Source organism: Cygnus olor (genome assembly GCF_009769625.2).
Source record: "Cygnus olor isolate bCygOlo1 chromosome W unlocalized genomic scaffold, bCygOlo1.pri.v2 SUPER_W3, whole genome shotgun sequence".
NCBI classification, from domain to species: Eukaryota; Metazoa; Chordata; class Aves; order Anseriformes; family Anatidae; genus Cygnus; species Cygnus olor.
Window position 1 is genome coordinate 1283064 of NW_024429074.1, and position 27227 is coordinate 1310290.

The following is a 27227-nucleotide window of genomic DNA, read 5'->3' on the forward strand; positions in this document are numbered from 1 at the left end:
ACTGCTTCTGCAAATCAGGTGCAGCAGTTTCCAGCTGGGTATTTCAATTGTGAGGGACCCTCTGGGTCTGAGTAAATTGTCCGGCACCTCACAGGGCTTTGTGGCAGTGAGAAAATCCAGTTGTTAATACTGGAATTTACCTGCTTTAATAATATTTCCCCCGTCTCTATCACTGCAGTTTCTCTGACAGATGAGGGGGAATTCTCCAAGCCAGTGCCTCCAAGCCACCCCCCCTCTTTATTAACTCATTACTCAGACAGTAATGATACCAGAGCCTAAGAAATATATAATTGAGTCTGTTCTTGCTGGAAACTTGCAGAGACTTATAGCTTGGGAAAATTTAAGTGATTTGTCTCTGGCACAAATAAAATATAGACTTGCCACAAAGATCACTTCCTTCCTCTCCCACTTTCCTCCATATTTTAATCTCCTGCTCTAAGGAGTGAAGGTATTGCAGCTTTTAGTGAAATGGCTGAAAGAATATTTAAAAAGAAGTAATAAATGACTCTTTCCTCTAATCTCTCTCTTTCTTTTTTTTTTTTTTTCCTTTTTCCTCTGCTGGTATAGTTTAACACAGTTGGCTTTAATCTAACCCCAAATTTGTAAAACCTAGATAACAGGGTGGTTTTATGTATTACCAATGCAAATATTAGCACATGCTTTTCTACCATCATGATATGCAGCACTAAAAGTTATTATGTTGACTGTCCATGAAAAATGCAGAAGATGAAAATCAGAGCTGTTGTGCTCCCTGTAATAAGCAGAGAAGGGAAAAACAGAGAAAAGAAACCTCATTCTCACAGTACAGGTGTGGTCTGCATGATGTGATTTTTGATGCTGGTTAGGTAGGTTAAGTCCCATCACCCAAAGCAGTGACTAGCCGCAGCCAAGGGGTTAATCCCATGTTCTGCAACAAAATCTCTGAGATGTTTGTAATTAAGTAAAAGGCAGCTTTTGCTTTGCAAATTCAGCTGGAAGATTGGAGGAAGGAGATAAACCATAGCCCAGTTATTTTCTACTGTTGGTTGATGTTTTTTTTAATTTGCTCCAATACTTGGGGACTCTAGCATTGTCATTCCTGGATGAACTTGCTAAGCATCAATAGAAATTCCCTCCTTTTTTGTGCTTTCAGTGTAGCTTATACTCCGTGCTGTTTTTCTAAATAAATGAATGAAAAGAATTAATACTTTAAGAGGAATTCCAAGAGGATGAGCTGGTAGAGGGCAATCTGAATGTTGATATTTCTCCTGAACCTCATATATTTTAGTCTCTAACACTCCAGCACAGTGCTGCTCTGTCATGCTGACAATCCCAGCCCTGGCAGACACTACTGTCCATGGCTATGGAGGTGCAACAAGAATCTGTGATGCTACAGGCAATAGTACAGCGTGGGATGAGTGACAGAACGGGAAACTGGTTCCCAAAGAATGGTCTCATAAGTCTATCAGGAAGGACAGATTCCAGATTCTCCCTTTATGCTTATAAGAAAAAAAAAAAAGGAAAAAAGAGAGAAAAAAAAAGAAAAAAAAAAAGAGGGAAAAGTGGCAATGGCTTTCTATCCCTAATAGTGAATTTTCATTCTCTAAGACATAAGCCATGCAGGCAAATAGAGATTTTGATTTCTTCTTTTCTGGCTGAAAATCTTCAGTACTCTTTACTCTTCACTGTGTATTCAGAATACCACAGTAACTCTATGGCAAGCTTCAGGAATGGTGATAAGAAATGCCTTGTGGCAGGATGTGCAAGAAACTCCAAGTAGTTAACACTGGCTTAATCTAATATTAAGGAGGAAGATTGTTCCCTGCCTTGTTGCAGCAGAATATGTCTCTAGAGTACGGCCCAGAGCCAAATCCTTCCAAAATGAGAAACTATTTCTACCCCAGGGTTTCAAGGCTGTCTTTGCAAGTGTTTCCATCCCGGAGTAACTGAGTGGGATAAGAAGGTATTACTAGGTCACACAAGCTGATCCAACAGCCTTGATTTGTCCTAAAATTCCTTGGTATTATTTCATAACAAGGCTCTAAAGCTGAGGAAGAATGGAGACCGCCTGTTCCCAAAGCAGAACAAAGAGCTGCCATTCAGCTGCTGAAGAAGAGTAGCCAGCAAATGGGCTCTGGAGAGAAGGAAGACAGGCCAGCCAGCTGGTCTTGCTAGCAGAGACATCTGGTCTCGTACACTGCGAGAGATGCAGATTGAGTTCACTGGAGAAAAAAAAAAAAAAGAAAAATGCCTGGTTTTTACTCGATGATTGTCTGAAATTCTATCTGTGCTAATTAAGGAGTGGTGAGGGATCTGCCTGAGTGTTGAATATATTAAATGTCAGGTGAGAGCGTGTACATTCAGCTCCTGCTCTTCTGTCACCTCCTTGTCTAACACCTTTGTTTTTTCCCCGTGTATTTTGCAAAGTGCTGTTTCTTTTCTCTTAGGTGCTCATTGAAGACATTGGCAATAAATACGTGTACCAATTCCCAGTTGGACGCTGGTTTGCTTTAGATAAAGATGATGGAAAAATCCAGAGGGACATTCTTGTAGGGGGCACCGAAGCCACAGGTAAAGGCATGTGCTGAATCCATGGTGGGAAATGCACAGATACAAAGGTCTAATTGTTGCTTCTAGCCATGTTTTTGTTAGAAGATTGAATGCCTTGTGCATAGGGACACCTACAGTGGGCCAGCTGTTGGTTACAGACAGTTTTGTCGCAAGGGTCCCTGAACTGTCATTCCCCTTCACCCCTCCACATCTCACTGGTGAAGCTGTGCAGGACCTACATGCTGATCTGTCACCCATGTGGAATAAAAATGTTGTTTTTGCAGAGTTACATTGTTTAAAGGTAAGGAATGGGGTATTGAGATATGCTTGCAGTGATAAGAAAACTTAGCAGGCGACCTTGTGAAATGCAGACAACCAGACTCCTTAGAACAATTAGGTGAAAATCACGGTGTTAAGTCAAGTCAGATAAGTGAAGAAACATTACCACTTCAAACAGTAAAAAAGTCAAAAGAAATTTGAAATTTAACAGACCGGCAACTGAAGGACAGGCATTGTCTGTGAAGCATCAGATAGATTGTGAACCTGGATTACCCAGTCAATGGGGAAACAGGGGAGGGTCCTGTCATCAAAAAGTATATAAACTGTGTTTTGGAACCAGTAGGTGCGCTCTCCTGCTTGTGGGACGCCCGCCATTGCAATCGCGAATAAATTACTACTTCACTGAGATCCTCGCCTGAGCCTAAGTTATTGGCTACAGAGTGTTTCTCACAATTTGGGGGCTCGTCCGGGATCCAGTCACCTACTGGGGAGCCCCGCCGCCGCAGTAGCAGGAAGGCATGCCCCGCTGATTTCAGCAGTCCTGTGCATCTACGGTGGTGGTTCTGCGGAGAGCTGACAGAGGGCCCGAGACTGATTAAAGAGGCAGGATCCATGAAGTATTGGGGAAGGGAAGAAGGTAGGCACTCCGGGTTTAAGAACTGATCCGGTAACTCTGTGCACAGACCAAGGCAAGAAATATTAAGTATTGCCTTGGGGGTCGGGTGAGACTCTGTGTGACGTGTGATTGAGACGTACTTTTGTACGAAGCGAGTGTGGAGTCCTGATCCGCGGTTCCGTAGCTCCGCGAGGGGCACGGCCAGAGACGGACGAAGCATGAGATAAGGGAGAGAAAGGAAGAGTCTCGGGAAATTTGGTGTACGGTAAGCCCTTGCACGGTGAAGTGCTTGGCAGTACACCAGGGAAATTTGGTGTACGGTAGCCCTTGCACGGGGAAGTGCTTGGCAGTACAGCAGGGAAATTTGGTGTATGGTAACTGTGATATATGGAGTAATAAGTCGTGTCAAGAAGATGGTTGATGTTAATAAAGAAGGGGGAGATCTGGGAGTGTGGCCATGGGGGTCGACAAGCCCCATGGTTGGTGATAACATCAGACTCTTAACGATGCGGCCATCAGGAAAGTAAAGAGTTGAGAGGGAACAAAGAAGGGTGATTCAGGAGACCATGCCATCTCGGGTTGCTTGTTCTCCCGCTGTTAAGGCATGGACATTGCTGGGGGTTTGCTGGTTGAAACTGTTAAAATTTGTTGTTTGATGTTATATGATAATCATATTATTAGTGTGGTTTCAAGGGTTAACGAAACGCGGGAAAAGATGGCCTCGCATGGGTTGGTGTCGATCACGTTTTGTTGCTTTTCGGGAGGGCAGAGCATGGGCAGAAGAGGGAGCCGGTCGAAGCCGCCCCTGCGGTCTGGACGAGATCCAGGAACGCACAGGGTCTGCGCAGCAACAAAAGGTTGCTAGCGGTGATGGGGGGGGGGGGAACCGTGGGCCTTCATCCCATCCCCACGACCCCAACGACCACCACCAAGAGACTGTACAGGCGCCAAAAGGAGGAGTTTGTGAAAAATACTAATTATAATACGAAGCCGGGATAGGTCATACATATGTATAGGCGTACTTCGGTTTCTTATGAATATGTAAAAACAATGTTCTATATATTTAGAAAGTTCGACGGTTGTGCGCGCGTGTTGGTAGAGCGTAGACTCCCCGCAGGAGGGAAATTTCTGTAGCAGCACACTGACAAGGGCTAGGAGAAATGGGAAATATGAGTTCCAGGGGACAGGGAAATATCCCTGGGGGAGTGCCTACCGACAGTTCTTCCTGAAGAATTATAAGAAATTGGAAAAATAATCCCAAAATTAGAGGAGATGATAAAAGAAAAAAAAAATGGTTAAATATTTTGTATCAGTCTGGACAAAAGAACCAATTAAGGAAACAGCAGTATTTTGGCCAAAATACGGGCCCGATGAAAATTCAGGCTTTAAATTTATGTGTAAACAATAAGATTCCTTTTTTTTCAGAGGAGGAGCCAAGTTATGCTCCCTATAATCCTAATATTGCACCGGTGGCAGCAGCAGTCGCTCCAGGAAGGGAGACAGGGACTGCAATTAACACTGTCCCTAGAGAAGAGCGTACTCTCGGCTCTGGCAAGAATTAGAACAAGGTAGAAGAGAGATTGAGAATTTTGCCTTCCCTGATACTAACAGTACTAACACTAACTGTGTATCCTCTTAGGTGAACTTCCCCCCCTCCTTACCAGCAGAGAGGTTAGGAGTTTTAAGAAGGAGATGAAGTCTTTAATTGAGGAGCCCAACAGGCTAGCTGAACTATTAGACCAGTTCCTAGGACCTAACTTATACTCTTGGGGGGGGAATTATGTATATAAGTATGTTGTTTACAGGGAAAGAAGGGGGAATGATCAGGAGGAGAGCTGCTATACAAGAATGGGAGAGAGCTCATCCTCCAGGACCAGGGGTAATACCGGCAGCGCAGAAATACCCACTTGCCGATCCTGGCTGGAATAATAATAGTGTGCAAAACAAAAATCATGTGAGAGACTTGGGGTCAGAATGAGAAAGTACTCGTGGATGAACCCCGAGGACCCGGTAGCCCAAGGGCTCTTGAAAGTTCATTTTGTGATTAAAGCCTGGCAAGATACACAGAAAAAGCCCCAGAAGGTGGGGGGATGTAGTGAACAGTCACTGGGGGGCCCTCCTGAGGGAGGCCCTGAAGGTGTGTGTCAGGAGGGGAGATGAGAAGGAAAAGCAGAGCGTGAAACTAATGGTATTGACAGTGTAGCAGGTAGTGAGGCAGAGGGTTGGAGAAAGAGGAAGAAAATTTTCAGGAGGAGTCAGGGCCAGGATGGAAAGGAGAGGAAGAGAGATGAAGGAATGGCAGGAAAGGAAAGCTACCCGTGTTGCAGGCTGAATCCTAGCAGGGACAGGCTTTGATAAGATGTTCTAAGTGTGGCCAGGCTGGCCACTTCAAATAGGAATATCAGGAGTGGAAGAAGGAGGAGAGAAGGAAAATGGGATGAAATATGGTATACTGATATGTTGTTTCAGCATCCTGGAGGGAAAAAAAGTATGGAATTAAGTTGGCCCCTGACTGAGCCTTTGGTGAAAGTACAGGCTGGAGAAAGAATAAAAGAAGTGTGAAAAGGGTTATTGAAAGTGTTAAAGGTGTGGTATGTAGCATTTGACAGAGCTATTTGAAGTTGAATGAGCAAGGAAAGAGGATGTAGGCATTATCTAAGTAACAGTCTAGAAGTTTTGGTATATTTGCTGTGGTGTTTGGTCAGTTTCCCAAGTATCGGGGAGAAGGGGGAGGGACAGGGGGGGTAGCCTGCTCCACCAGGGGCCTCTCCACAGGCCGCAGGGGGCTTCGGCTCCGCTGCCTGGAGCGCCTCCACCCCCTCCTTTTGTGCTGACTTTGGTGTCTGCGGGGAGATTTCTCCCTCCTCGCTCTCCCAGCTGCTGTTGAGCAGCAGGTTTTTGTTTGTTTGTTTTCGTGGATGTGCTCTCACAGAGGCACGGACTGTGTTGCTCATGGCTTGGCTCTGGGCAGCGGTGGGCCCCTTTGGGGCTGGCTGAAATTGTCCCTTATCTGCCACGGGGCGGTTTCTGGCTTCTCCTCGTGGGGGCTGCCACTGCAGCCCCCCCCGACCCTTGCCATCAAACCCAATACACTGGGGCAGCTAGGTCATTACTGGCCTGTAAAGTATCAGGGATTAAATTAACTAATGAAACCCTAAAAGTGATGGGGGTAGAAGGGGCTGGGATAACAGTGCCACCTTTGGGGGATACCAAGCTGAGACTAGGGGATAAAATGATCTCTGGGCAATTATTGTATGTACCCAAGGCAGGGACTAACTTGTTGGGAAGGGATTTGATGATGAAATTGGGCATTCAAATAGTAAATTGTTAGACTGGAATAACAGTGTTATTAATGGAGTGCTCTCAGGCCCTGAGAGCAAAGATATATTCACCTCTGACTGGAAAGACTCTGAAATGAGGGCGGAAGCAACAATACAGATGGACAGTTTTACCTCAGGGGTTTACAGGGCCACCAATTTATTTGGGCAAAGTTCTAGAACAAATTTTGGAGTAATTCCAAACTCCCAAGGAGGCATTACTGTTACAAATATGTGGATGATCTTTTATTGTCAGGACAGGAGAAAACAGTTGTGAAGGAAGCTACTAACAAGCTATTCAGCTTTCTGGGAAAGCAGGGCTTGGGAGTATTGAAAAATAAATTACAATATGTAGAAAGAGAAGTCAGGTATTTAAGGCATCTAATGTCTGAGGGAAAACGGAGAATAAATCCAGAGAGGATTCAGGGAATTGTTGAAAACTAAGAAAGAACTAAAAAGTTTTAAGAGAGAGATTTTTTTTTAAGGAATCAGGAGCCACGAAGTCTGAGGGAAAATGGATACTCCCTGATGGGAGAGAAATGCTGAATAAAGGACCAGTGAGGCAAATATTATCTGTTTTACATCAAGAGAGTCATTGGGAGGTGCAAGCAATGTGTGATGTTGTGCTAAGAAAGTATGTCTGTGTAGGAATATACACTTCAGTGAAGCAAATATGCAGAGGATGTACCATACGTCAAAGGGTAAATAAAAAGGTCATCTGTAACCCATCTAGAGGGGGACTGGAGCCAGGGATTCGACCTTTCCAAGGTATACAGGCAGACTTTACTGAGTTACCTAAAGCAGGGAGACTTAAGTACTTGTTTGTCCTAATTGACCACGTGACTGGATGGGTGTAAGCTTTTGTGGGAGAAGAATTCACAGGGAGCTTTGTGCTGTTTTGTGGGAAAGGAATTCACAGGTGGCTTCGTGCTGTTTCACACGTCCCTGAGTTAGAGATAATGAGGAAAACAGCGGTAGAACCAAAAACTTGAGAAAGGACGAGATAAAGTAAATTGGCTACAGTGTTAAAGATGAGCTTTTGGGCAGTGGCCAATTGCTGGCTGGCTCGAGGCGCATGTCTGAGGGTCTCTAACCAATGGTAAGATGGATTCGGGCACATGGACAGCGTGTGGGGCTACAGGGAAAGTATATGTAGTGGTGAAAAATGGCAATAAAGGCCTGCTGTTGAAGAGCCATCAGGAGTCCGTGTTGTGCGTGCCTTCAATTGGTGACCCCGACATGATCAGGAAGGAGCACCGCTGCACGAGAGTCTGAACAGAACACAGCAGAACAGATCAAGCTCTCAGCTGGACTGCAGCTTCAACCCTGGGACATCACCTGGAGGACAGGTGAGCAGCTGGGCATTAATCAGGTGAGCTAGCCTTTCGGCAGAGGAAGAGGCTATAGTGAAATTACTAAAGCAACTCCTAATAGACAGGGGAGTAAAATATGATCCGTTTAAGATAAAGCTATTATTGAAAATTTTGCGAAAACAAGGGTTCCCCTCAATGGCTTCTACAGTATTTGATGTAAAAACCTAGGACCAAGGGGGGGAAAAAATATGGGAAGCAGCGTCCAGTGGGGATACTAATGCTGCTGAGGTGATGACTACATGGCGGCTGGTGACTGAGACTTTAAGATCGTGGCAGGCAGAAAAGGAAGTACAGAATGCCGCTGCCCAGGCAATAACAGCAGCCGAACCGAGATCAGAGCCTGCAAGGTCACCAGAGCAGTGCAGTTTGATAGACCTGGGGGATAACAAGGAAGAGGGCTGCGGACCGCTGCCACAGAGCCCCTCCCCGCTGACCCCCTCGGCTCCCGCCTTGCCTGCCCCCGATAATGCCTCCCTGGGGGCCCGAGCTTTCGACCCGCGGGAACGATGGGAGCTGGTGCGCCGAGAAGCGCTAAAAGACGGGGACCCGGTAGGAATGGCTTTCCCGGTACAGGTGCGACCCAACGGTCCAAATGAATATAATGCCTTCCAATGGGACCTAATTAAAGAATTAAGAAAGACTGTGACTACATATGGATTACATGCACCATTTACTCAGTCACTGTTAGAAAATGTTATGACTGGTCAGTTGTTGGTGCCGTACGATTGCCGTCAGATAGCCGCGATGATTTTAACGCCAACACAAAAATTACTGTGGGAGCAAAAATGGAAAGAAGGGTGCGAATTAGCCGCCCTGGGTAACATAGAACGGCAGCCTGGCGACCCCCTCTTGGGAGCCGGGATCCCACAGTTGATGGGGACTGAGCCGTTACTTGATTGCAGGCTAGGCTCGACGGTGCCATCTTGCGGCAGTCCGCGTCTCTGGCCTTCCAGGCTATGCTGAAGTTGCCTGAAGTTGGAAAAGCCGAGCCATCATTTACCAGCATTAGGCAACAAGTTACCGAGCCTTATATGCAATTCATTGATAGATGGCGAGACGCTTTGGACAAACAAATTGACAACCGCGAGGCCAAAGAGGCCCTTATACTAAAACTGGCAGTGGAAAATGCAAACACAGACTGTAAGAAAATACTCCAAGCCCTGCCTGCTAATACTACACTGGTACAAATGCTAGAGGCTTGCAATCGAGTCGGATCCATAGAACATCACACTGCCGCTTTGGCCGGAGCCTTTGCTGCTGCGCTTAAAACCAGGCGAAAACGGTGTTTTCGCTGTTGAGCCACGGGACATTTTGCCACCAAATGCCCACAGCGAGGAGCGGGGGGGGAACGCGGTAACTCTGCCCCTCCCACTATTTGCCCACGGTGCGGCACGGGATGGCACTGGGCTAGACAGTGCCGTTCTACGCATGATGCAGAGGGACGACCTTTACAACCGCGGCAGGGAAACGGGAAGCAGAGCGCGGGGCGGGGCCGCGCGACGACACAAGTGCCTCGGCCCTCCGTCGTGGGCGGGCCGTCCTCGCGGAAGTCACCGCCCTGGGCGATGATGACTACCGGGCTGCGACCGCAGCCGCCCACTGCTCCAGCGATCCCGCCCAGTACGTCACGGTGGATTCCCTCACAGCCAGAACCCGAGGAAGCGCCGGATTGGATGTCTCCACAGTAACGAGCTGCACGCTTTGGGACACTCGGGTCCGCAAAATAACTCTAAACGTAAAAGGACCAATAGGGAAGGGATGCAGCGCCCTCTTGCTAGGGCGGTCTAGCACCACACTAACGGGTCTTTTTATACTGCCTGAAGTCATTGACGTTGATTATGAAGGCATAATACAAGCAATGGCATGGACTCCCTCCCCACCGATGCTCATTCCCAAGGGGACTACAATTGCACAGTTAATACTATTTAAAGCCATAGTTCCACAAGCAGAGACATGCGACCGACACGACGCGGAGTTTGGATCAACGGGACCCCCGTCAGCGTTTTGGGCCTCGGCCATTACCATCAAGAGGCCTACACTGACACTAACACTTCATCACCCAAAGGCCGACCCCTCCAGCGCACAAATAACCGTATTAATGGATACTGGGGCAGATGTCACAGTAATTTCTCTTCACGATTGGCCCAAAAGTTGCCCTTTAGATTCCACCACAAAAGGCCTTGTGGGAGTCGGTGGTGTCTCTGATACTTTTCAGAGCTGTTATATGCTTACCATTAAGACTCAGGAAGGCTCGCTGTATAACGTCCGGCCGTATGCTGCCCTCATACCTGTCAGTCTCCTGGGGAGGGATGTGATGGGGCAGGGCGAGTTCACTCTGAGCTTTCCGGAAATTTTTCAATAGCGGCCATTGACGAGCGACTGCGCATGAGACTCACTTGGAGAACTGATAATCCTGTGTGGGTGAATCAATGGCCGCTTCCTGCAGAAAAGGTCTCTGCTCTCCAAGAACTTGTCCAAGAACAGTTACAATTGGGACACATTGCCCCCACAACCAGTCCCTGGAGTTCACCCATGTTTCTTATTAAAAAGAAAAGCGGGAAATGGCGATTACTTCACGATTTACATCAAATAAACAATGCAATGGAAGACATGGGAGCTCCCCAGCCCGGATTACCTTCTCCCGCTATGATCCCTCGCAATTGGAATATCTTGATTATCGATTTAAAGGACTGCTTCTTTACTATTCCGCTTCATCCTGCTGATGCTCCTCGATTCGCATTCTCGGTCCCAAAAATCAATAAGACCGAACCAATGGATAGGTATCATTGGACTGTGCTGCCCCAAGGGATGAAAAATTCCCCAACAATTTGCCAAACATATGTAGCAGAAGCACTACGCCCCGTACGCAAATGATTCCCGCACATATACATCTATCATTATATGGACGACATATTGCTCTCCAGTCCGACAGAAAACTTAATGCAAGAGGTACTGCCTGTTCTACGACAGGAGTTCCAGACATGGGGATTACAAATCGCACCGGAGAAAATTCAAATCGAGCCGCCTTGGAAATATTTAGGCTGGAAGATACTGCAGCACAGTATTCAACCCCAGAACGTAGCCATTACAATGGAAATTCGCATGCTCGATGATGTCCAGAAGCTTATAGGCAATATCAATTGGATAAGGACGCAATGCGGAATTGACAACCATACACTAGCACCCCTGTTCGAGTTGCTAAAAGGGGACACTAATATTAATGTGCCCTGCCAGCTGAATAATGAAGCCAGGATGACGCTACACCGTATAGAGAAGATCTTTGCCCAACAATGCCAGCGGCGAGCAGAAAATTTACCCATTCAGCTCTACATATGCAACCAGAACCCACAACCTTTAGCTATTATTGCGCAATGGGACTCCAATGCAACAGACCCGTTGCTGCTATTAGAATGGGTGTTTCTACCCCACCAACCAACAAAGACACTTGCCACTCGCATTGAAATGTTTTCGGATTTGATTAGGAAGGGAAGAGAATGAATTATAGAAATGGCCGGAGAAGAGCCAAAATCCATTATCATTCCAATAGTTAAAGACTATCTTGATTGGTGCCTCCAGAATAGCTTAGAGCTACAATCAGCCCTTTCGGGTTTCAATGGTCAACTTGATATACATCTCCCGTCTCATAAAATGCTTACCTTTTATAATAATGTACACGTTGAGGACGAGCTGCTATATCGATGGCACCCAGTCCAAGGACAAACAGTATTTACAGACGGGTCAGGGAGAATGGGAAAAGCTGTAGTCACGTGGGAACAAGGAGGCCACTGGCAACATGTGATAGAAACAATACAGGGCTCCCCTCAGATAGTAGAATTACATGCAGTAGTAATGGCGTTCAAGCAATGGGACCAGGCTCCACTAAATATTGTGTCTGATTCACATTATGCAGTAGGAGTAGCACAACGAATTGAAAGATCTCAGATCAAACACATCCAGAACGAAGCACTATTCTTAAAATTTAGAGAGTTATTATTTCTTATAGAGCACCGTACCCACCCTTATTGCGTGATCCACATTAGAAGTCATACGACACTCCCGGGATTCTTTGCAGAAGGAAATGCCCGGGCAGATCAATTGACTAACATTGCATTGCAAGTCCCAGTGCCAAATACATTGTCCCAGGCTCGTTTATCACATCAATTCTTCCACCAGGCTGCAAAGGCATTGTCCAAACAGTTTGCCATCCCCATAGGAGATGCTAAACTCATAGTACAGACCTGCCCAGATTGTCAACAACGACCAGGCCCACCGACTACAATTAATCCTAGGGGCCTCTCTTCTCTTCAGCTTTGGCAAACCGACGTTACTCATGTTCCCGAGTTCAGGAGGCTAAAATACGTTCACGTGTCCATAGATTCTTTTTCGCACGCGCTCCGGGCCTCTGCGATGACGGGCGAAACAAGCCGTCACGTACAGGCGCATTTCCGTGCGGCCTTCGCCGCCCTCAGAATCCCTAAAGAAATAAAAACTGATAATGGCCCGGCTTATGCGAGCCGCTCTACGCAACTTTTTTTCCATACCTGGGGTATCACTCACAAGACAGGCATCCCACACTCACCCACAGGACAAGCAATAGTAGAACGTGTTCACCGCACGTTAAAGGACTTATTGGCTAAGCAGAAAAAGGGGGAGACACAGGAGACCCCGCAGAATAGATTGAACAAAGTGGTATATGTCATAAATCATTTGACACTACCTTTTCAATATGAAGACGTACCACCTATAATTAAGCATTTTAAATCAATGGAATCAGGACTAACGTCCGTTCCAACAAGAAAAGCGATGGTTATGATGAGAAATCTGGATACTGGGGGGTGGGAAGGACCATATCCCTTAATAACCTGGGGGCGAGGGTACGCTTGTGTTTCCACAGGGCAAGGACCACGATGGGTGCCGGCTCGTGGCGTGCGACCATGGTTGGGACCATCATCCTCGTCCGCCTCTGCAGCTTCGGCGCCTCCTGGGTCTCAGTCCAGCCCAGACTGTGGGTGACCCATTCGGTGATAATCTCGAGCTGGTTAATACAGCAGTGCACTAAAGGTTAGATGGGAGGAGGTTCCTGGATCTGGTGGAGCCAATGAAACGACCCATCTACGACATGTCTGGTGGGGAACCCGGCGGATAACAGACTGGACTGTCTACTTATGGCAAGCGCCCCTAGAGCCACAGGAATTAGATATCCTGAGATGTGAAACAGTAAGAGCATGTGTAAGGTTTAATTACTCGGAAAAAAAAAAAAAAAAAAAAGGTCAGCGCCACACTTGCTCCTTATTGCAATGCATCTCTTTGCTGTCCTTATACAAATTATAATAGCATCCTTCCTTGCGCCAGGAGCCACTCTGCTCGGCTGTGGGATTGACTGTGGAACGGACGCCCCTAGGTGCACCCCGAGCATTTTTTCCTCGGAGGGGTCTCCACTCTCAGCCGCTCACCACAGGAGCAGACAAGGACCTCCTGAAGCCACACACAAATTATTTTAAGTGATGTTTTCTTGTGGTATGAATGAGAAGTGCAAGAGGCCTCTTTGCGTGATTGTGTGATTGTGTGATTGTGCTGTTCAAGTAAGAAGCAGTATTGTTGCAAAGCAACATTCCTAGCACTTAGTGGCTTGTTGACTGATGTAGATTCTAGTAGGCACACTACTTTACAATCGTAATTCTGCATGTGATTTTTTCACCCTGTTGCTTATTGTACCTTGCTTATAGCAGTGTGTGCGGTGATTGATAGAAAAATCTATAGAAAGCGTTTGGTTGATTGAAAATAAAAAAGGGGGAATTGTGGGAGAAGAATTCGCAGGGAGCTTTGTGCTGTTTTGTGGGAAAGGAATTTGCAGGTGGCTTCATGCTGTTTCACATGTCCCTAAGTTAGAGATAATGAGGAAACAAGAGGTAGAACCAAAAACTTGAGCAAGGACGAGATAAAGTAAATTGGCTACAGTGTTAAAGATGAGTTTTGGGCAGTGGCCAATTGCTGGCTGGCTCGAGGCATGTGTCTGAGGGTCTCTAACCAATTGTAAGACAGATTCGGGCACATGGACAGCGTGTGGGGCTACAGGGAAAGTATATGTAGTGGTGAAAAATGGCAATAAAGGTCTGCTGTTGAAGAGCCATCAGGAGTCCGTGTCGTTCATGCCTTCAAGCTTTCCCCTCCATATCTGCCACTGCGAACACGGTGGCTAAGGTATCACTGGAGCAAATAGTCCCTAGATATGGGATAGCTGAAAACATTGATTCAGATCAAGGAAGTCATTTCACTTCACAAGTACTGCAAGGGTTAATGCAGGCCTTAGAGATTGAGTGGGATTTTCACACACCCCTGGCACCCTTCCTCTTCTGGGAAGGTGGAGCGAATGAACCAGATATTAAAGAAGCAATTAACTAAATTAGTGTTAGAAACCCAACTTCCTTGGGTAAAATGCTTACCTTTAGCACTCCTCCAGGTTCAAACAGCACCAAGAAAGGATATAGGAATTTCACCATATGAGATGCTGTTCGGATTACCCTATCTGGGCAGAAGGGATGAGATACCACAATTTGAAACAAGAGAGATTTTTCTTAAGAACTGTATTCTGGGGTTGTTCTCTTCTTTGTCATCTCTCAGAACCCGTGGGAAACTGGGTCCTGATTCGGACCTGGAAAGGATCAACTCCAGCCTGAATGGGAAGGACACGTTCAAGTACTACTAACCACTGAAACAGCCAAAGGAACTGCGGAAAAAGGTTGGACTCACTATACTCGAGTGAAAGCACCCGTCGACCCTAGTACCTGGGAAGCTGTTCCTACAGAAGACTTGTTGGAAGTTGAAATCAAAGAGAAAAATCTCATAGTGGACTCCGAGCAGGATAAAAGCTTACAATTGTAAACTAACCTTTTATTTTCACAGGTAACTAATGAGTGTGACTTGTGATTGAGAGAAAGGACAGACCTATAGCGAATTGAAGTGCTCCCAAGGGGGGTTTGTTATAGTAGTAGTGTACATCTTATTCTTTGTATTGATAATTATTTGGAAACCTAAGGTTTAAAAATAATGACAGGGAAAAATCAATTATTAACTTTGTTTTTAGTGATTGTAGGCCTCAGAGAAGGCCTTGGTCAATTGGCAACTTGGAAAAGGCATGACCAGATAATAGTAAGACGGGATACCCCGTCAAAATATGGGTGAATGTGACAGAGGGTTATGTACCACAATCTGTCACGTTTGATGCTTGTGAGGTGTTAGCTTGTGGAGATGTAAATGCCCAACGACAATCGAGCAGAGAGAAGAAATAACTGGGAGAGACCCAACAGCCAGACTGAGAATAGCTGTATGGAAACGATCCTCTATTGCCGTCAGAGAAAGGGAGAAACTCAAGGAGAAAACAGGAGAGAAAACAGGAGGCCGTCTTTGAAATGCGGCAGTTCAAACATTTGAGATTGAAACAGGGTATGGGGATGTGAATGCCTGGATAGAATGGGTCAAATATACTGTCCAGAGTCTCAACCATAGCAATTGCTACGCTTGTGCCTCGGGATGACCGACTGCCCAGATAGTGCCCTGCCCATTGGGGTGGACCAGGGATTCCCAGGGGATGCGATGTATGATTGCATTGTACCAAGAAAAGACTGCCTGGCGAAATGAGGCCTGTAAGTCTCTCTCTTTGCTGTTCCCTTCCTTGCGTGATAGCAATATCAGGGTTCCCCCTGCATTCTCTACAGCTATAGGTAACCATACAGCTTGCCTCTCACGGCAGGGTGTGAGTGCTACCCGTCATCTGGGAGAATTTGCCTTGTGCACGAGGACCTTGAATGCTACCAAGGGCTTGATGGGAAACTGCTCAAGACTTGAGATCCCCGGGGCAGATCTCTGGTGGTACTGTGGAGGGAAGATCTTACGGTCCACCCTGTCATAAGTGAGACCACGCAATTTTCTGGTCTATCAAAAATATTTTATTAATTAAGTAAGCAGGCACAAGCAAAACAGCGCTGGGCGGCCAGGGAGTCTCCGCTCCGCAACGGCACGCAACTTTCCTTTTTTCGCATTGCTGTTTTATAGCATCCAAGTTCCTGTTGAATCTCTTGAGGCTGCGCAGTCCGTTGTTGGGGGGTCGTCGCTCCTCTCTCAGTGTTCATGCGTTATGCTCGTGCTCAGGAAAGGGGGTAGTGAAGCGATGCCTTGCGATCACAGAGTCTTTATTTCATCAAGGATGTTTGCCCAGCACCCCCTTCCCCACTATCTACTTTCTTAATCCTCCCCCTTAACAAGGCCATAAATTGTGAAACCTTATCTTCTCAGTATATTCTCTGCATTCCTTTTAGAGACAATGAACAAACACCCGCTAATTTATCACAATCCCTCCTTTTTCTTTTTCTAACAAATTTTGTTCATTGAATTTCTGAAGCACTAGTTTGCTCAACATTAAGGTCTCTGTGTCATCTTCCTCTTGTTCAAGAGATTCATATTTGGTGCGTATAAGCATAAGGTGAGCTGCCTCTAATCGGCTTTTTACAATCGCGATTACTCGATTAAATATGCATGGTCCAAAAGTTAATGCTAATATAAGCAGCAGCAAAGGTCCTGTTAAAGTCGATAGTAGTGTGGTAAGCCAAGGTGAGTAATTAAACCAGGATTCGTACCAATTCTGGCGGGCTTCATTTTCCCTTTTTCGTTTCTCCAACCCTTCTCTCAATTTGGTCATTGTGTCCCTCACTACTCCAGTGTGATCAGCATATACACAACACTCCTCTCGTAGGGCTGCACACAATCCTCCTTGCTGTAGGAAAAGCAGATCTAATCCCCTACGATTTTGTAGTACTACTTCAGATAAGGATCGCACAGATTTCTCTAAAGCTGATATAGATTGCTCGATACGGGCCAAATCCTCATCTACAGCAATGCGTAGAGAAGTAAATTCTTGGCTTTGTTTTACCAGAGAGGTAATTCCAGTTCCAGCTCCTGCAGCCCCCAGAATCATCAGAGTGGCTAAAGTAACAGCCGTAATAGGCTCTCTCCTCCTTAAGTGATTTTTTGCCATAGCATGTTGGATGTACATATACTCCTCAGAATGGTAAAGAATCCTAGGTATAATTACTACCTGTACACAAAAATCATGTGAAGAGTTAAACAATTTTAAAGATAGACATGGTGTTACCCCTAAAGACGAACATACCCATCTAGTGTTCTTTGCAGGAATTAACCAGTTATGTGACTGATACCCATTTTCAGTAATATTACATAAATCCTTTTTCCCTTTTGGAACTGTCCCTACACATCTACCTTTTCCCGTAACCTGAGTTAGCGTTATCCCAACCTCCTGTCCCCAGCTACATTTGTAGGGACTAGTTTCATTCGAATACTCAAGGGTCCCAATATCCCCTATTGCTTCGTAGTACGGAGGCCTAATACTAACACATAGCCAACACCCTCTTGTTACGTCCGGGTTGGTTTGATTAAGCACTTGGAAACTAGCATTTATGACTTTCCACATGCCACTTATAGGGGCAACCATATCTCCCTCTGTAACACTAGGGAATTGGGTCAGAGAGGATGTTGTTTCGGTCACACTCATGCTTTTGCTAGATTGTGTGGGGTGGGGCACCGTATAAAGTGGTCCCAAACTTTGGTTGGACCCCACGGGTCGCGGTGCCTCTGGTAGCCTATTTTTCTTAATTAGAATAAATCCTCCTCTGTCGCCCCCATGCTCATAATATCGTATTCCCCAAGTTCTTCCAAAAATCCATCCCTGATCCATAGGGTTAGTTACATTTATCCATAAAAATGTGCAATTTCCCCCAACGAGGGGAGCCCCACGAATCCCCCTTGCTACTCTGCGGTTTATACAGCCCTTAGGTCCAAATTGGACAGCTAAATATTTGTCTTTTTCCCCACCTGGATTCCATGCTGAGGCAATAGTCTCACATCCCCAGGAAGCGCAAAAATACTGAGCTGGGGCATTACAGTAACCTTTTCCTGGATGGGAGGCTGGACAAAGATAGAAATCTGATCGATTATTGCACGGTTCTACGGTTGTTATTTTGCAAAGGTCTGTCTTAAAACTGGGGGCACCAGCCGTAATGATTTGTTGTACCATAGTGGTGTCTTCCCCTCTTATCAGACTCCACTGGAAAGGCTGGTGTGGGTGGTGTTGAGTCGCTATGCAGGAGGTGATCACTGCGAGGACCCCTAAATACCAATAGGAATGGCCGAGACCCATTTTTCCCCACTAATTCACTCCTCTGCCTTGCTCGTCAGTTGGGTTGCAACCAACTACGAGGTCTTAGTTCTTCTCGGCAGCAGTAGTGTTCTTCAGGGGAGGGCCTTTGCCTTAACCCACAATACTTATCGGGACCGTCGCAAGGTGAGCTTCAGATCATCAGTTCCCGGAGTAACCTCCCACTTTTCATCGCGGATGGGTCCCTTAATGCGGCTGGTGTGTGTCCATCCCTTTTCTGCAGTTTGAACAGCAGTTTCTGTAGTGAGCAGAACAACATAGGGACCTTCCCATTGTGGTGTCAGTGAAACTTCTTTCCATGTCTTTACCAGGACTTTATCTCCCGGTCGTATTTTATGTATTGTCATGTCCAGCGGGGGACGCTGTGCAACTAGGCCCTTTTTCTGCAGTTCCTTGCACCTATTCATTAATTGTATTAGATAGGGTTTTAATTGGGCATCTTGCAAATGGGGGTGATCAGGGGGTACTTCCAAATCATAAGGCATGCCATACAGCATTTCAAAGGGCGAGATTCCCAGATCGGTCCTGGGTTGGGTGCGTATATTTAGCAAAGCTAGTGGCAAGCATTTTATCCAGGAAGCCTTTGTTTCTAGCATCAGCTTAGTCAGTTGCCTTTTAATTTCCCCATTCATTCGTTCTACTTTTCCTGAACTTTGAGGATGCCAGGGAGTATGATATTCCCAATTGATTCCCAAAGCTTTCATAGTATCACGGGATATCTTAGATACAAAATGTGGTCCCCTGTCAGAGTCAATTGTTTCCACAATCCCATATCGGGGAATTATATTTTCTAACAATATTCTCACCACGGTTTGCGCAGTAGCTCTTACCGCAGGAAATGCTTCAACAAAATTAGTGAAGTGGTCTATAATGACCAATAAATATTTATATCTTCCTGTTTTTGGAAGTTCAGTGAAGTCCAATTGAAATTTTGCAAAAGGTCGGTGAGCCAATTCCCGTCCACCGGGAACTCTTCTCCGCATGTGCTGAGCATTTACCCTCCGGCAAGTTATGCAGTCATTCACAATTCTTTTTGCTATGTTATATACCCCTATACACATGTAATTTGTAGCAAATTGATCTACCAACGCCTGAGTACCCCAGTGTGTACGCTCATGTAGTCTCCGTAGCACCCTCAGAGCCATTGCTTTCGGTATTACCTTACGCCCATCGGTAAGGACCCATTCTCCTTTTTCAGTTTCCCTTATTCCCATCTGTTTCATTTTCTGCTTTTCTACAGCAGTAAAGCAGAGCAATGGGAGCGGAATAGGCCCATTCGACCACAGCGATTGAGCCGGTCCACACTTGTAACAATTTTTATAAGGAGGTGTTTCTTTTTCAGAGCAGTTGCACTCTATTCCCTCGACTCCCCACTCGCTCCAGCAATCATAGCAGGGGAATTTCTTTAAATCCTTCCCCCTGCCGCAACTCGGACAGTCCGCCCTCTTAGCTATTTCATATACACACGAGTGCTGCTCGTTTTGCCTCCTGGTCTGCCAAATTATTTCCCCTAATTTGAGGGTTTGTTCCCTTCTGATGTCCCTTGACATGTACCACAGCAATGTTTTTTGGTTCCCTTACAGCTTGTAAAACTTGGATAATTAGTTCCTCGTGAATCAGTCCTTTTCCTTGAGAATTAATTAGTCCCCTTTCTTCCCATATTTTTCCAAATGTATGGATTATTCCATATGCATATTTTGAATCTGTATATATTGTTCTGCTTTTATTTTTTAACAACTTTAGAGCCCTTAACATAGCATACAACTCGCAGGCCTGTGCTGACCAACTCGGACTCAAAGGGCCTGATTCTATTACCTCGAATGTTTTTCCATTAACCAATGCGTATCCCGATTTTCTTTTACCTTCAATTACCCTTGAGGATCCATCCACGTATATCTGCTCCCCTGAGGGTAATTCCACATCTTCTAAGTCAGGTCTTAATTTTACCTGTTCTTCTATATTTCTAAGACAATCATGTTCGAGCTTCTCTCTCGATTCACCATAAAGAAATTGAGCAGGGTTCTGTACTGAGGTTGTTTCCAGTGTTAATTTGGGTGACGATATCAAAATTCCTTCATATTTCAGCAGCCTTGCATCTGTGATCCACTTTTCAGCTTTTTGTTGCAGCACTCCACGTATATTGTGGGGGGATATAACCCTGATTTCTCCCCCAAACGTAATCTTTTGAGCTTCCTCCACTAATAGGGCAGCTGCCACCACAACTTGCAAACAGCTAGGCCAACCTCTACTAACGGGGTCTAGCAGTTTGGATAAATAGGCCACCGGTTTTTTACTGTCTGCCCACTCTTGGGCAAGCACACCGCAGGCAGTCCCTTCGGTGCTATTCACAAACAGGAAAAATGGTTTCTTTAACTCTGGAAAACTCAAAACTGGTGGATGCATAAGTTCTTCCTTTAATTTCTCTAATTGCTCCTCATCATCTTTTGTCCATTTGAGTAATCCGTCCTTATTCAGCTTATTGTACAAAAATTTAACCTTCCCACTATAATCTTCTATCCATTGTCTACAGTATCCGGTCAGCCCTAGCAATTGTCGTACCTGTCTTTTAGTAGTTGGGGCTTTTATTCCTAGAATTCCTTTAACCCTTTCAGGATCTAATTTCTTCGTCCCTTTATTTAATAAATGACCTAAGTATTTTACTTCCTCTTCTACAAACTGCAACTTTGACTTTGAAACCTTTAATCCTTGTGACCCCAGAAAATTCAGCAAGCTGATACTTGCTTGTCTTACAGCATCCTCATCTTTTCCTGCTAGTAGCAGATCGTCCACATATTGAATCATTGTTGTGCCAGGTGTCCTGTTAAACTCTTGTAAAATTTGCTCCAGGGCCTGCCCAAACAGGTTTGGAGATTCCGTAAAACCCTGAGGCAAAACTGTCCACCTTAATTGTTGTTTTCTATGTGTATCTGGGTCTTCCCATTCGAATGCAAAATAGTCCCTAGATTTTTCATCCAGGGGGCACGCCCAAAATGCATCTTTCAGATCGATTACGCTATACCATCAGTCGTCTGGATGCAGTTGGCTTAACAGGGTGTGTGGGTTTGCCACCACTGGGAACCTGGTAACGGTTCTTTTATTAATTTCCCTTAAGTCATGTACTAATCTATATTTACCGTCTTTCTTCTTTACTGGTAAGATGGGAGTGTTGAAAGAGGACATACAGGGCTCCAATAGCCCTTGCTGTAATAACCTTTGGATTTCGGGTTTTAACCCTCTCCTACCTTCTTCTGAAAGGGGGTATTGTTTCACCCTAACTGGTGTTTCTGGTCTGTTTATGGTCACTTTGAAAGGTCTAATATTTAATTTTCCCACGCTCTCTGAGGTATACCAGACCCCAGGATCAATATTTGCTTTGTCTTCCACTCGAAGCGGGCACAGCTTAATTTCTAACCTTCTACTTATCACTTCTAACCCTATCCCTAACTCTATTATTAAGTCCCTACCTAACAAATTATATTCGGCCTCTGGTACTAGGAGCAGAGATCCCTCACTCACTTTAGAATCAGATTCGATGGTTACTTCTTTTATAACAGGGACCCCAAAAGGCTCCCCCTTTGCTCCAATCACTTGTACTTTTTCTGCAGAGGCCCTACATCCAGTGGGTAAGGTTTGGACTGTTGATCTTTCAGCCCCTGTATCTATGAGGAATTCTACTTCCTCACGCTGGGGATCTACTTTCAGTTTTATCAAGGGCTCGCTTTTATCTCGGGTCCCCAGCAAATAGAGCCCCTGACACCCCTATTCACTCTTAAACATCTTCTCATCTTCCTTTCTTTGTCTGCACTCCCTTTTCATGTGACCCCTTTTATTACAGTAAAAGCAGATCACATTTCTTTGTTCCTGGCCGCTCTTCTCTTCCTTTCTGAATTTCCCATTCGTGGGACCGAACCCTCGATTCGGCCCGACTCCTCTCTGTCCCTCTCGTACCACTGCCACCATCATACGTACTCGTTTCCGCTCCTTCTCATCCTCCCTACGAACATATGCCTTCTGTGCTTCCCTCAGGAGTTCATCCAACCCTTTGTCCTGCCAATCCTCTATTTTTTCTAATTTTCTCCTAATGTCTATCCATGATTTTGCTACAAACTGGGCCTTGAGCAACGCCTCCCCAACCGGGGTTCCAGGATCTAAGCCACTGTATAACTGCAAGTTTTTTCGCAGTCTTTCTAACCATTCTGTCGGGGTTTCATCCTTCTTTTGTTGCTCATTGAAGGCTTTATTTATATTTTGTCCTCTAGGGACCGATTCCCGTATTCCTTGAATTATGATAGTTCTCAGGTCTTGCATATGACCTCTATGTACGGGATCTTGATTATTCCAATTTGGCGGCTGCACTGGCCATTTAATATCTGCAGCCGGGCCTTGTTGGTGCTGCTGATCCCAAATTCGCATACCAGCACGCCTAACCATTCCTCTCTCCTCTGATGTAAAGAGGATTCCCAGGATAGATTGTAATTCTTCCCAGGTATATATATTTGGACCCAAGAATTGATCCACTTTCTCGGCTACTCCCAGTGGGTCCTCTAATAAATTTCCCATCTCCTTCTTAAAATCTCTGACATCCCCTGAATTAAGGGGAACAGCCACATACCCCATTCCTGGCTGGGGTCCTCCCATTGCTATTTCCCGCAGGGGATATAATCCTTCCTTTAGGTCAGATTTTTGACTTCTTGTCCTGCTTCTTGTTACTGGCCCTTGTGCTTCATGATCTGATTCTGATTCTCCTGATACTGTTGACTCAGAGGGTCCATTAAGGACGGGGGCCGTCGGTGCAGGCGGTGGAACATAGGGCGGGGGTGGTGCTGGAACTTCTAAGTCTTTCCTCTTTTTATCCCGCCCTCCTTTTTCTTTTAGAGGGTATAATTGCGTCCTTGTATCTGAATTTATCCAGAGGTGCGCATACTCACTTTCCTCCGGGCTAAAGGGCTCCTTGGAGTTTACGTAAATATTTAAGGCTTGGCATATCCAATCCTCGAAAGAGCCAAATGGGGGCCAGAAAACGCTGTCCCCTTTTATGGGCTTATTGCCCCATACTTCAATACAATAATAAATCATTTTAACTTTGCTCTTTCCCTGCCTAGAAGGGGAATCACTCCAATGTTTAATCATTACTCCTAACGGACTATCAGAGGGAATAGAGGGTATCCCTATACCACTAGATTCCCTTCCCATGAGGCCAGAAGGCTTACTTTTCTTCTGCCCCATCTTCCGGAACACCTTCACTCACACACACACAAAACGCTTCCCCCTTTTCGTGGCCCAGTCCCTCGCGGGATATGGGAACCGCACTACCGAGGGGTCCACACTCGCTTCATCCGCACTTGGACGTCTTATATGTCGTGCTCCGGGATTCCCAACCCCAACCGAACGGATCACCGGCCTATACTTACCCACCCCGTGGGTCTTCGTTCGGTCTTCGTGCACAAAGATTGCTTGGGGTTACCGGTTTTTATTTGCTTGTGCCTAATTTTAGGATTCGTCAGTGAAGGGCTCGAGTGAGGCTTTCCGTTCCAGGGGCCGCCGAAACCGGCGGGGCGCCTCCCCCGAAAGGATCCCCAGTCAATCCACCTTCATCCGAGTCACGGCACCAAAATTGTCATAAGTGAGACCACGCAATTTTCTGGTCTATCAAAAATATTTTATTAATTAAGTAAGCAGGCACAAGCAAAACAGCGCTGGGCGGCCAGGGAGTCTCCGCTCCGCAACGGCACGCAACTTTCCTTTTTTCGCATCGCTGTTTTATAGCATCCAAGTTCCTGTTGAATCTCTTGAGGCTGCGCAGTCCGTTGTTGGGGGGTCGTCGCTCCTCTCTCAGTGTTCATGCGTTATGCTCGTGCTCAGGAAAGGGGGTAGTGAAGCGATGCCTTGCGATCACAGAGTCTTTATTTCATCAAGGATGTTTGCCCAGCACCCCCTTCCTCACTATCTACTTTCTTAATCCTCCCCCTTAACAAGGCCATAAATTGTGAAACCTTATCTTCTCAGTATATTCTCTGCATTCCTTTTAGAGACAATGAACAAACACCCGCTAATTTATCACACACCCTACCATCTAACTGGGGAGGCACTTGTGCACTTGTTCAATTAGCTATACCCTTCACCCTGGCATTTGAAAGAGAAACATCACAAATACCCAGAAGAAGTAAAAGAAGCTTAGGAGTATCATTCGATGACAGAGCATACATAGATTCTATTGGGGTGCCTAGAGGAGTTCCCGATGAACAGGAAGCCAGGAATCAAATTGCTGCAGGGTTTGAGTCACTGTTCTGGTGGGTAACAATCAATAAGAATGTGGATTGGATTAATTATACTTATTATAATCATCAAAGATTCATAAATTATACAAGGGATGCGATAAGAGGAATCGCTGAACAAGTAGATGCCACCAGCAAAATGGCTTGGGAAAACAGAATAGCATTAGATATGATGCTCGCGGAGAAAGGAGGTGTGTGTGTGTGATACTGAGCAACCATTGTTGCACTTTTATACCCAACAATACAGCCCCGGATGGCATAGTAACTAGAGCATTGCAAGGGTTTACCACCCTTGCCAGTGAATTGGGAGAAAAATTAGGCATATTTACATCCTTGATCGTAGTAGCAGGAGTTTTGACAGCCGTTGGTTGTTGCATTATCCCCTGTGTAAAAGGACTAGTACAGTGGTTAACTGAAACTGCACTATTGAAACAAATGACCATGGATCCCCCACCTTACTCAGATAAGGTGATGATATTAGAGGAGATGTAAAGCAAAGAAAGTGAAGAAGAGGAAGATATCTACCAAATTACACCTTAGAGAAAAGTTTTGCAAAAATCAACAATTTATAAAAAAAAAAAGAAAAGGGGGGAATTGTGGGAATAAAAATGTTGTTATTGCAGAGTTACATTGTTTAAAGGTATGGGTTTACATTAAGGTAAAGGTAAGGGTTACATTGTTTAAAGGAATGGGGTATTGAGATATGCTTGCAGTGATAAGAAAACTTAGCAGGCGACCTTGTAAAATGCAGACAACCAGACTCCTTAGAACAATTAGGTGAAAATCACGATGTTAAGTCAAGTCAGATAAGTGAAGAAACATTACCACTTCAAAAAGTAAAAAAGTCAAAAGAAATTTGAAACTCAACAGTCTGGCAACTGAAGGCCATGTATTGTCTGTGAAGCATTGGATAGGTTGTGAACCTGGATTACCCAGTCAATGGGGAAACAGGGGAGGGTCCTGTCATCAAAAAGTATATAAACTGTGTTTTGGAACCAGTAGGTGCGCTCCTGCTTGTGGGACTCCTGCCATTGCAATCGCGAATAAATTACTACTTCACTGAGATCCCTGCCTGAGCCTAAGTTATTGGCTACAGAGTGTTTCTCACACCCAGTACACCTAGATAAGGGAACGATGGGCAAAGGATGAAAGGTTCAGCATGTGTTTGTGCAAGCCACTCACCAGCCTCCAGAAGGTAGACAGCTACTATTCCCACAGTCACCGAGGGGCCTCACAGTAAGGCATATTATACTTCAGGCTGGGGAGCTGTGCATCCTTTTACAAAACAAGAAGGGTGATGTTGAGCCCCAAAACTGGCTTTTTGATTATCCAGCGTGGTTAAAGCAGATAAAACGAAATGCTTTGTCACTGTTAAAGGAAACCTGCATGTAAAGTCAATAAAATAATTTACCGTGAGGCAGAAGATGACTTGGATATTATATGACCTGTTTTTATTCAGCAGCATAAGTCTTTATGTCTCTCAAGTCTTGCTTTGCTGAGATCTTTAGCTCTCACGGTGACAGCGAAGGTCCTGCTGGCTTCTACAGCATTAGGGGCTGCTGACGCCACATTTTATCCAGAGCTCAGCATCTTGTCTGCAGTTTTTACTCAAAAAATCCAGCTGATGCTTAAAATGAACCTATTTGCATGCTTGTCCTGTAATCTGAAATTGAAATCACTTCAGGCAGTGAGTTGGCATGATTTTGATAGCTGTGAGTTATTAGAATACTGTAGATTAAGTGCTGCTTGCTGCCTTGTTACTGAGCTCACTGTTGGGATTTGAGTATTTCCATGGTCTTGTCCTGTGACCTGGTTCTAGCTTGCTTTGTCCTGAGTCAGATCTGTGCGTTCCACCTCTGTGGCGTAGCTGTACCCAGTTCAGCAAGGCTCTGTTCTGAGAGTATTTGTTGACAAACCTTAGTTCTTAACAGGACTAACTCTTCTTGAGGAGAAGGGATGTTGTGTTAGTAAAGTGTGTGTTTTTTTGTTTTTTTTTTTAACTTGGGAATTAACCGTACATTCATTTCTGTGTCAGAAGCTTAATTAAACTCTGTTTCAACAGGACCGAAGGGAAGATCTCTGACCAGACAGAAGCAAAGTTGAAGGAAATAGTCACAAATTTCCTGGCTACTTTCGAGGCATAAACTCTTAACCATTCAAGCAGATGAGGTGTTTTTTGTGGTCACGTGCTCCAGCTCCATCAAAGACTTAAAAGTATGTGCGACTTGAATGTACAGATCTCACTGAGAATAAAAGTTTCCATGTAAAAAGACTTGGATATTCTGTTCTCAATTACTGTTTTTTTGGCTAGCTGCTCTAACTACACATGTGCACAACTTCCCTGGACACATGCTTGCTAAAGGAACTCTGAAAAACCAGGGTGCGTTTGACTGTTGAGTAGCTCAAACTCCCTGTATAAAACCTGGGAGGGGTAGTGGTGGGATTTTGTGGCTGACTGCGGTTCCCATCATGACAACTGAGGGTTGCTCTTGTTGCTTTTATTGTTTTTGCTAGACAGCTGATGTCAGAGGAAGGCATACACCTGTGGAAGCTGTCGAGCTGTCTTGGCATGGGTGGTAGCTAATACCTCACAGTATTCTTACCCTCTAG

At 45.4% G+C, this 27227-nt stretch overlaps 1 long non-coding RNA gene across 1 annotated transcript; it reads right to left on the reverse strand.

The window, feature by feature from the left end:
• Window positions 1–6283: 6283 nt before the first annotated feature.
• Window positions 6284–26889, reverse strand: LOC121062944. Its single transcript, XR_005815751.1, has 3 exons — window positions 26678–26889; window positions 16872–16877; window positions 6284–6294 (listed from the first exon to the last, which is right to left on the reverse strand). It is a non-coding gene; the product is annotated as an uncharacterized LOC121062944 (long non-coding RNA).
• Window positions 26890–27227: the final 338 nt, after the last annotated feature.